The sequence below is a fragment of the Diabrotica virgifera genome, chromosome 4 (assembly GCF_917563875.1).
Source record: "Diabrotica virgifera virgifera chromosome 4, PGI_DIABVI_V3a".
NCBI lineage: Eukaryota > Metazoa > Arthropoda > Insecta > Coleoptera > Chrysomelidae > Diabrotica > Diabrotica virgifera.
The window spans coordinates 38,257,172-38,267,419 of record NC_065446.1 but is presented as its reverse complement, the minus strand read 5'-3'; positions in this window follow the sequence as shown (position 1 = coordinate 38,267,419).

Here is a 10,248-nt window from a genome sequence, read left to right as displayed (position 1 = left end):
TTGACTGCTTCTTTATCTAGCGTAGAAAATCATCTAACCTGATGTAACATCTTTGTAGCATATATTATATCCTCGTCTTCGCAAAAAAATATTTTTGGCTTCTAGTTCAATTTCGCTTGACATATTTCTTACGTCTCCAACAAATCTCAAAATATATTGTCATTAGCCATTATTTCTACTCCAATTGACACGTTTAAGTTCACAGTTTCTTCACATTCACATATTGCTTTTGCATTAACTCGTTCCACAGTTTTGGTCCAAATCAGTGTCAATAGAGCTGTCTCAAAGATTTTATTCTGCAGTGTCTTGGCTTCATTTTAATTGCTAATTTTTCGTCTCTGTTATTGCTTAACTAGAAAAAATAGGTTTGATGGATCCCTAGTTTTTAACTAAAGCATTTAGGTACAGCGTCAAAAGTTTCTACAAGCTTTGATTTCATTACTTCCAAAAATTCATTGCAAATTTGGTGAGACAGATAGCTAACTGAACCTTTTCATTTATTCGCATTCCGTTGTAAATGCTCAGCTAAGAAGTAATCAAATTTAGCAAAGTATACAAGACAACTGTAATTTCCTTTATGATGAATCGTTAAATCCTCATTGCATCAACGGAAAGCTAGTCCTTGAGAAGCAAATCATTTAGTAGTGACAACAACTCTTCTTAGGACGTTTATCCAATAGTTAGCTTCGCATTTTACTTGCTTTTTTAAGACAGCGTGTATAACTCCAATCAATGATGATCTTGTTATTAATGTAACCATAGAGTTCAGATGAAATTTACTTTCTTCGTGAGATTTGAGCAAAATATTCAAATGTTTCCAGTGGGTCAGATGTCAAATGATTCCAAGCTCAGTTAAACTATTTTGTCAATTGAAAATAATTTGCACAGGTAACAATAAACAGCTTTAACACTTGCGCCGTATATTAGCCAATCTATCTTTTCTTTGTCTCCATTGGGTTTTCCTCTATAAAAGTTGCTTTTATTTAATCTTCTATAATAAGCTTTTTCTCCATCTTTAAACATGTTTTTATAACGTTCTAAGAAATCACTTTTTGGTTTAAAAGTTCGCAGTTTTTATAAAGTCATCAGTCTTAAAATCAGACCATTTCGAAATCGCAGGTATTTCGTCGTTTTTTTTTTCTATTTCGTACTTTACTTTTTTATTAGTAAAAGGAACGGGCCCCTGGGCGCCCGCCCCAAGCGCCCAGTGCATAAACCGGCACTGGTTCTAAGTGCAATATTAAGCGAGATATTGAAGATCAAAGCCGTTTTTTATTTTGTGTGAAATTTAATCGATGTATTCAATGCCATCTAGCGGAGAGCGAATAAATTTTATGCATGCTAATGAGAAAGGATTTTATAGTGCTTAAAATGAGCACTGTTAATAAAAGTTTTTTGTGCGTAAAATGAGTGAACTGTAATGAAAAAAAGAGGAACATCTAATGGTTTTTTTTAAATCAATGGATTTCATAAGTGCCATTTCCACCAAAATTAAAATTAATGATATTCCGTCTAAAATCAACTTTAATATAATGAGTTTGATGGATTCTAGCAGTTTCGCTGCTTTGGAACACATATTTTTTTAAAAAATCACGATTTTAAGAAAAAAAAATTTCGAATTTTTAAAAAACCACCTTTTTTTCATAATATCTCAAAAATAATGAAAGATACGAAAAAAAGTGTAATAATAAAAAAAATAGGTTTTTTTTTGACAAAAATTTTGGTCTGTTTGTTTTTCCTATCACACAAAAATTGACGAAGATATGATTGATTAACCGCTTAACGTGCTTATCCGAGTTAACTCGGTTTTAAACTACGTTTCTACTTTCGCTTAACCGAGTTAACTCGTGTTTAAAATATTTGTACGATATAAAAGGCGCCTACGCGTTTTAACTCCTCTAGCGCTAAATAACGGTATTCCCACTTGCATGGGGGCCCATACCTATGGGCCCATACCTATGGGCAGGGGGGCCGTGCCCCCCCTAGCTTTTCGGGTGCTCTAAACTATACCCAGATAGCACAAGTACGTTTTATGGACATCCAATGGACGTACCTACATCTGTGTACATTGGAACGTCCAATGGACGTCCCGCTAAGGTACAATGGACGTCCAGCGAATGTCCAGAGTTCACAAAATTGGACGTCCATAGAACGTCCGCTACAAACGTACATTGTACGTTGTATTGGAGCTTTCAGTGTACACCTTATTTCAATGTACGTCTTATGGACATTTGCAGGGCACTTTTCAGAAAGCAATCTAGTATCCATAATTTTGTGAATACATAGCAAAAAGCCTTTATAGGAAATAGTTCCTTATAATACTAAACTTATAATTAAAAATATTACACAAAAGACCTTTTTTATTTCTCTTTACTATAACTTCATTATAATATATACTTTATTATAGGAACTACGAACTTCATTAATGCACGACTGCACTTGCACGATAAACAGAAAAGACAAATATATCACAGGATGTATTTTCATAAAGACGAGATTCAGATAATGACGCCTTAGGAAGCATGCACATTAAAATAATCTCTGTTCTGTTTCTGTTCCAAACTATTTTTAGAGTCAGTACCGTTGTTGTATATTACAAGCAGGTTTGCCATTCTGTGAATTATCATAAATAAACCCTCCTTCAGTATTCCACAACAATTAACAGCGATAATTCCCTAAAAGTACCTGACTAATACTACCTTTCACGACCGATAGCGCGAAGAGCGACAACGTTGTCAAGAAGATTCTCATTTAGTTTGTATTGGGACTTAATATTAATAGTCGCGTTTTGTGTAAAATATCCATGGACCACAAATGGATGTCCAATGTACGTTGAAATCAAACGTCCAATGGACGTCCCGTAATGTACGTACATAGTACGTCCAGTTTTGGTCCATGGACGTTTGGACTTTAAATGTACGTTATATGGACGTACATTGGACGTTGTGTGCTATATGGGTATATGGTTATCCAAAGTATACGAAATGTAATCTGCAACATCTTCACGTCTGGCCCCCCTAAAAATTTTTATATGGGCGCCCGGGTCCACTTGTTTTTTCGTTTCTAATTTTAAACTTTCTACGATCGACTGCCGACTGGGGTGCGATCACGATGAGTAGAATTCTATTTTGCTGACGTCACGTTCTGCCCTGACTGTGACGTACCTCTGTGTGTAAAGTTGGATTTATAGTTTGACGTAGCGTAGACGTAGACGCAACGGAGACGTAAGAAACGGACTGGAAACGTAAGAAAATATTATGTCAATTTATAGTTCGACGTAGCGGAATTTTTGCGCATGAGTAGAAAGAGTAAACAATGACAATTCTAATTCAACAACATAGCCTATAAATTATGCGAACAGTAATAAACAAACTTTGTGTTTATTTATTTATACTTATACTACTATTTATTATTATTATAATATTTATCTGTTTTGTGTGTTACATGGATTAGGAAATAAACGAAGATATGCTCCTTGGTGCCGCATGCCGTGGGATTTCCAACTATTTTGTTTCATTTCTTATCTTTAAAATGTTTATTGGATTTACCTATCGTATAATATGTGTATATAACCCCGAATTAGGCTAATAAACAACTCATATTTATCTGAAATATTGAAATGACTCTATGATATATTTTTATTAAATTAATAACAACATCCATTGTATTCAAATAATTAACAAAATTCGAATATGTTGATAAACAACTTTATCTTTACAAAATTGATGAGGGCGTGTCCACTTTGGGTGACAGAACAAAATTCTTAATTTTGATTGGCCAGACGTAAGAAACGCACTGTAAAAGATGAAAGTTGGTCATCTCTTCCGTTATGTTACGTTTCTCTTATGTTCCGTCAGGCGCTTGCGTTCATTTATAAACAGGAGTACACAAAATTCGGTGTTGATCTTTTCCAGTGCGTCTACGTTACGTCTACGTCTACGCTACGTCAAACTATAAATCCGACTTAACCCCTTGTTTTAGAGTTTATCACACTGTTAGCAATATTTAACATTATTATACTTGAAATAATTGCGATTTTCTTCTCTTACTTGTAGTATTTTGTATGTAAAAAGTTACGACCGAGTTAACTCGGGTGAGCGCATGAGGGTATTTGTTATTTTATATTTTTCTAATAAAACATGCGTTTTTTTACCTTAGATTATATCTAGTGACAACCCACATAACAATGATGTTCGCATCATGTTCTAAGCATATCCTACCAACATTCGTCGAAGTATATCCTTTTTAGTATATGCGTGGTACAAGCATAGCATGTACCATAAAAAACATTCTAAATTTCATGTTCTTTGCATGTGCCTCAAAGAATATTCTTGTACCGAATATACTGAGCACATTCGGGTACGTAGTATCTCGGAATGTTCGTAAAAGTTTATTCTTAGAATATACCTTAATCGAATATTCTTAGTATATGCGTAAGTATATGCAAAAGTATATGCTTAACACATACTTGTATATACTTTTAAAATATCTTAAAAAGAATATACTGTATGTACCTATAGGAAGAAGAATAATGTTAGCCTATAGATTATCAACTTCGCGTTAAGAATAATTAATCAAATTTATGTATTTTGGTAGGTACTAGTGAACTATCTAATTCATTTTTTTTTAAACCGTTTTAATTGTATGGTAAAAAGTTTAAAACTTAATTCTATTGAAGAAAAATGAGAAATTCTCGTTTCGTTTTCAGTTGAAATGAATATACCATTTTGATTTGAGTTTATACCATAAGTATTTTTACCTATAATTTTCGGGAATCCGGAAACGGCCATTCATTGTCATTCTGACCCTTGCATTGCATTTTATACCTGCACAAGGGAAGGGGGTAGGTAACAAAAGAGCAAAATATGAAAATAGTTTCCAGTACAGTTATGCATTTATGTCTACGCTGTTAGGTAGGACCAAGTATTTCTAGCTACAAGGACTAACACATTTTTAAGAACATAAAAAGCAGTTTGAAAATAATAAATTCATATTGGTACTTCAATATTTCCTAAATACCTAGTAAGTAAAAGTATGTATAATGTATATAGATACCTATAAATTTTAGTAATTTACATACATATTATACATATTTGGCTATTATGTAATTATATAAGCAGCATTTTTATTTTGATGTGCACATAATAACTAAATATATTACTTATATTTTATATATAGGCTACTTACCCATATAATATTTATTATACATAGGTACCTATATAACTAACTAAAGTTTATATATTTTATACTTACTTTTTACGTAATATTGTAGAATGTAATAACTACATTCTCATATGCAATTGGAATATGTAAATATAATATATTAGTAGAACCAAAGAATACTAACACACCCAGTGGGTAGTATTCTTTGGTAGAACCTATATGATGAGATTGGGTGATGTTGAAAACATACTTCTGAGAAATACAGCACATCCTTGGAATATTCTTCCTATATACTAAAAATATGTGCGATAGTACATTCTAAGTATATACATAGAAGGTATATAGCACTTCCTTGGAATATTCTTCCCATATACTAAAAATATGTGCGATAGTACATTCTAAGTATATAACTAGAAGGTATATAGCACTTCCTTGGAATATTCTTCCCATATACTAAAAATATGTGCGATAGTACATTCTAAGTATATAAATAGAAGGTTTATAGCACCTCCTTAGAATCTTCTAAAAAGTATGTTCTTGGTATATACTGAAAAGAAGTGCGGTAGTACATTCTAAGTATATACATAGAACGTTTAAGTACTGTAATGTAGTATATACTCAGTATATGCTCTGCACATTCGCAATGGTAATTACGCATATTCTAAGTATATACTTTTTCTGAAAAGTATGTTCTATGAATCTACTAAGAACATGAAATTGTTATGTGGGAATAGTCTTGTTCGTAGTTTATTTTACTGTAATAAAATAAATAGGTAGTTTTTTGACGTATTTTTGCAAATAAATGTGTGCGTTAAGCGGTTAAAGAGCGCGCGGTAGCGCAACCAGTCTCTCTCGAGCCCTTTGACCCTTCACCGTTTCAAAATAAAAGGTTTTTCACTACATATTATACTGAAAAAAGTTGTAGCTCTTTTAGTTACCTTCAAAATGGTTTTTTATAAGTTGTGATAGCTTCCAAATTGAAGTAGTTAATTATGGCCCAAAAACTAAATCATACATATTCAATGTTTTAATTTAGGGGTAGTTTTAAGGGTTAAAGAACTTGAGCATATGATTTTCCAGCATAGCTTTTTCGAGAACGTGGAACGATATTTAAATCCTTTTTAGTTTATCAAAAGAAATTTTTTATATAATTTTTAATCGAGGGGTTGATTTTAAGGGTTGAAAGGGGTTAACAATTAAATAATTAAGATAGAGAACGTAAAATATTATTTACTCTATATTTAAGTTTTCTTGTCAAACCAAATTAATTTTTTGTAAATTTTTTCCATTTATTAGGGGTTGTTTTCAAGGGTTGAAAGGGGGTTAACAATATGATAATTAAGGTAGAGAACGTAAAATATCATTTACTCTATATTTAAATCTTTTTATGTCATACTAAATTAATTTTTTGTAAATATTTTCGATTTAGGGGTTGTTTGCAAGGGTTGTACGGTTTTCAAGGGGATGAAAATGAATTTAACATGAGGTTATTGTGTTAGAAAACACTTCACAATGTCACTCTTTATTATTAAACACGTTTTCTGGCGATAAAAGGGCTCAATGTCAATTTTTCCATTAAGGGGTTGTTTTCACCCCTGAAAAATAAAAAACGGAGTTCGGGTCAATATCACTTTTGAAGTTTCTTTAAATTTGTTAAATGTAATTAATAGATTATGGCAAATTATTAATTGTAAAAATAGATTTAGTAGTTTAGTAAAAAATGTAAAAATATAAAAAAAAATATCTGTATTCCCATCAGGAAAAAAACGACCTGGATTAGTCACTAGAGGCCAGGTCATATATATGAACAATAAATAAAATTTTGAAGTTACGGGTAAGATAAGCCTAATTCCAAAATCTCATGTAAATCGGTTCATAGTAAAAAATTTCAGAGGTGAAAACCTATTTTACTCTTCAATCGGCTAAATTCCCTAAAATGAAGAACCAAAGACCCTACAGATAAGAGAATCAACATTTGCACAGAAAGCCAAAAGGCTATTCTGGCAGTAAAGAACCCACTCACATAATCAAAACTGGTGAGATACTGCAAAGATCTCATCAACAACCTGGCAAAAGACAATAAAGTGTCTTTAATATGGGTGCCGGGTCATGAAGGGGTGCATAGGAACGAACGAGCAGATATGTTGGCAAAACAAGGCTCAAGAGAAACTTGTGAAGGCTAAGAACCATTCTGCAGCATCGCTATAGATGCTACGAAAAACGAGGTTCAGAAATGGCTGATACGGTATCAAGGGCAAATTGAGACCGAAAAAATAATCAAGAACATTGATAAAAAAAACTCTCGAACATTTTGATGAACCTCAACAAACGAGAGATTAAAACGGTCACTGAAATGGTAACTGAACATTGCCGTTTAAGAAACCACCTCTACAAACTAGGTAAGGTGAATGAACCAAGGTGCAGAAAGTGCAAAATGGAAGAAGAGATTGCCAAGCACATACTATATGCCATTGCAGTGTGCTAAGTAATGTAGGGACCGAATTCCTGCCTAAGGCATTTGTGAATATTTAAGTGTAATTTGAAAATATTTCGTTGGGATCGGCTTTTAATTATTTTATTTTTATTAATTATTTTTATTTTTCTCGTTAAAATCTATGCACGACCATCCAAAAGGGGGCCCCTTTGCCGGGCGCTTCAGTTGCCCCAATGGTAGTTACGGCCATGGTCACTGAATCAATACACAATAGATTTAATTTGATATAAAGAAAAAAAAATCTTAAATTTTATGCGTGATCGTTTCCTCTAACGCGCAGTTTAGTTTTAATTTCCATAGAGCTGATTACTGTAGTGAATTATTATTTTGTAGGTGTGGATTCGAATGATTTCAATAACATCACTGATATTAAACCTAAATTCCCTTCTTACCGGCTTAATGATGATTTGAAGAAACTAATTTTAGAAAATAAAACTATATATAAAAAGTTCAAAAACAGAAAATTCTAGACAGTTACGCTACAAGCTACGCTTACAGCTACAATTACGAGTTTTGTAAAACTACAAATTTTTTAATAAAATTTGTTATAATCCTTAAGCTGGGCATTCGCAACGGTCAATCAATTTGGAGCCAAGTCAAATGGAGCCACTCTAATTTGGTTATCATTTCGTATTTCACGTGGTTCAGTGAAGACGCACAATGTCTGATTCCAAAGAACTTTTACTTCGCAGCAAGCCAACGCCTCTCCGAGGATGATTCCAATAAGAGTCGAAAATCGCCGATTCAGAGTGCTGGACTGCGCTCCGTATTCTAAGTGAAAAATAAGATTGTTTTCATTTCACATTGCAACTGAATAAAAATGGTATATATTTTTATTTATTTCATATTAGTATTACTCCTACAGAGTAACTAGGTCCATTTTCCGTTGGAACTTTACCAAGCTGCAGACGGGGGTTGTGAATTGCATAGTGTAGAATTCCTTATTCCTTTTTGTCTTCACTGCAGCATCCATCTGGCTTGAATATTGTAGAAGCCTTGGAGGTGTCACCAGGGAAATGGACCAATAAGTTATCAATTTAAAAATCTTTTAGTAATATTTTTTAATATTATTAATTTTGCTATTAGGATTGAAAACTTTACCTTTCAATTGCCAGATGACGCTAGTCACCGAATCCATACACGTCAGTTGCAATGTGGGGATAAGCTTTCATGGTTGGTCACTTCGAGTATGGAGCAGCAGGCCTACGCCTCTCCGAGGATGATTCCAATAAGAGTCGAAAATCGCCGATTCAGAGTGCTGGACTGCGCTCCGTATTCTAAGTGAAAAATAAGATTGTTTTGCCTTCGCATTGCAACTGAATAAAAATGCTAAACATTTTTATTTATAACTTTTACTTCGTGCGACTGCTGTTCGTCATCATATGATTATAAAAACAGAACAGAAGAAATGGTGCAGAGTGGTTGAGAAAGATGAGTACCTTCACGCATGTGAACTTATTTAACGAATTGCCTTTGGAACCAAATGATTGTTGAGAAGTTATATGAGGATGGACGAGCCAGTATCCTTCGAATTACTTGAGCTCGTTACTCCACTAATAAAGAAACAATACACCAATGTGAGAAAAGCTGTAAGTTCTCATGAGAGGCTTTGCGCATCGCTTCCTTAGCGTTTGGTATTACTTACGAGGAACTCTAGTTTCCAACCGTAATATCTTCCCAACTTTTGGGAGTCATAAAGGCAGTTTTACATTATGCTATTTTCATGCTAGGCAAGAGCCATGCAAGACAGATCATGCAACTGCGCATGCCCATGCGCTACCTATTTCCATGCAATTCGTGTGCTAGACGAAAAATTAAAACATGTTCTATTTTTCATTCTATTTTGATGCAATTTTAGAATAAAACAACCTTATTGTGTAAATTTAAATGTTATTTATTGGAAGTAATAATAATTTGTGATTTATACTTGAATATATTTAATGTTGGACTGAAATTTCCAAGTGAAATATTTAAAGTTAATGTTTCGATATATTTTTTTTGTTTGTAACAATGAAAGTGGAATCAAAAATTGCATTGAAATAGCTCTGCTGTAAAAAGGTCAGGCTAGGCAAGAGATATGCCATACAAGACGGACTTGCATAGCCTTGATGTAAAGCTGCTTTAATACCATAGACATGTAAAGCAATTCTTAGCATATTGCAGGATTATAATTATGAAGGTATTGTTTATTTCTATAGTTATCAGACATCCTTCACAAGAATTCCAGTTCCTTGTACTGATCGACAAATTTAATTAATGATTCAGGTCCGGATGCCATCTTGGTCAGTAATAATTATACTCTGTGTCTGTCTTGATTCACTGTTCACTACTTAGAATATAAAATAAACTAAGTTTATTTTATCTTATATTCTAAGGTTCACTACAAAGTAGTGCAGCGCGCTCGACGTCTCAGCCCTCAGCGTGGAATGAACGAAAAATGGACGTGGGTTTGGACATTGACAGGAACATGGCGCGGTGTATCTGCCACTCAAGAGCAGATGACTTGGCGTCAAGCAATGGCGTGGCGTGATAGAAATCCAAATTTTGGCATCACGCCAAAAAAGCAATCGTTCCAACACTGAAAATTTGGC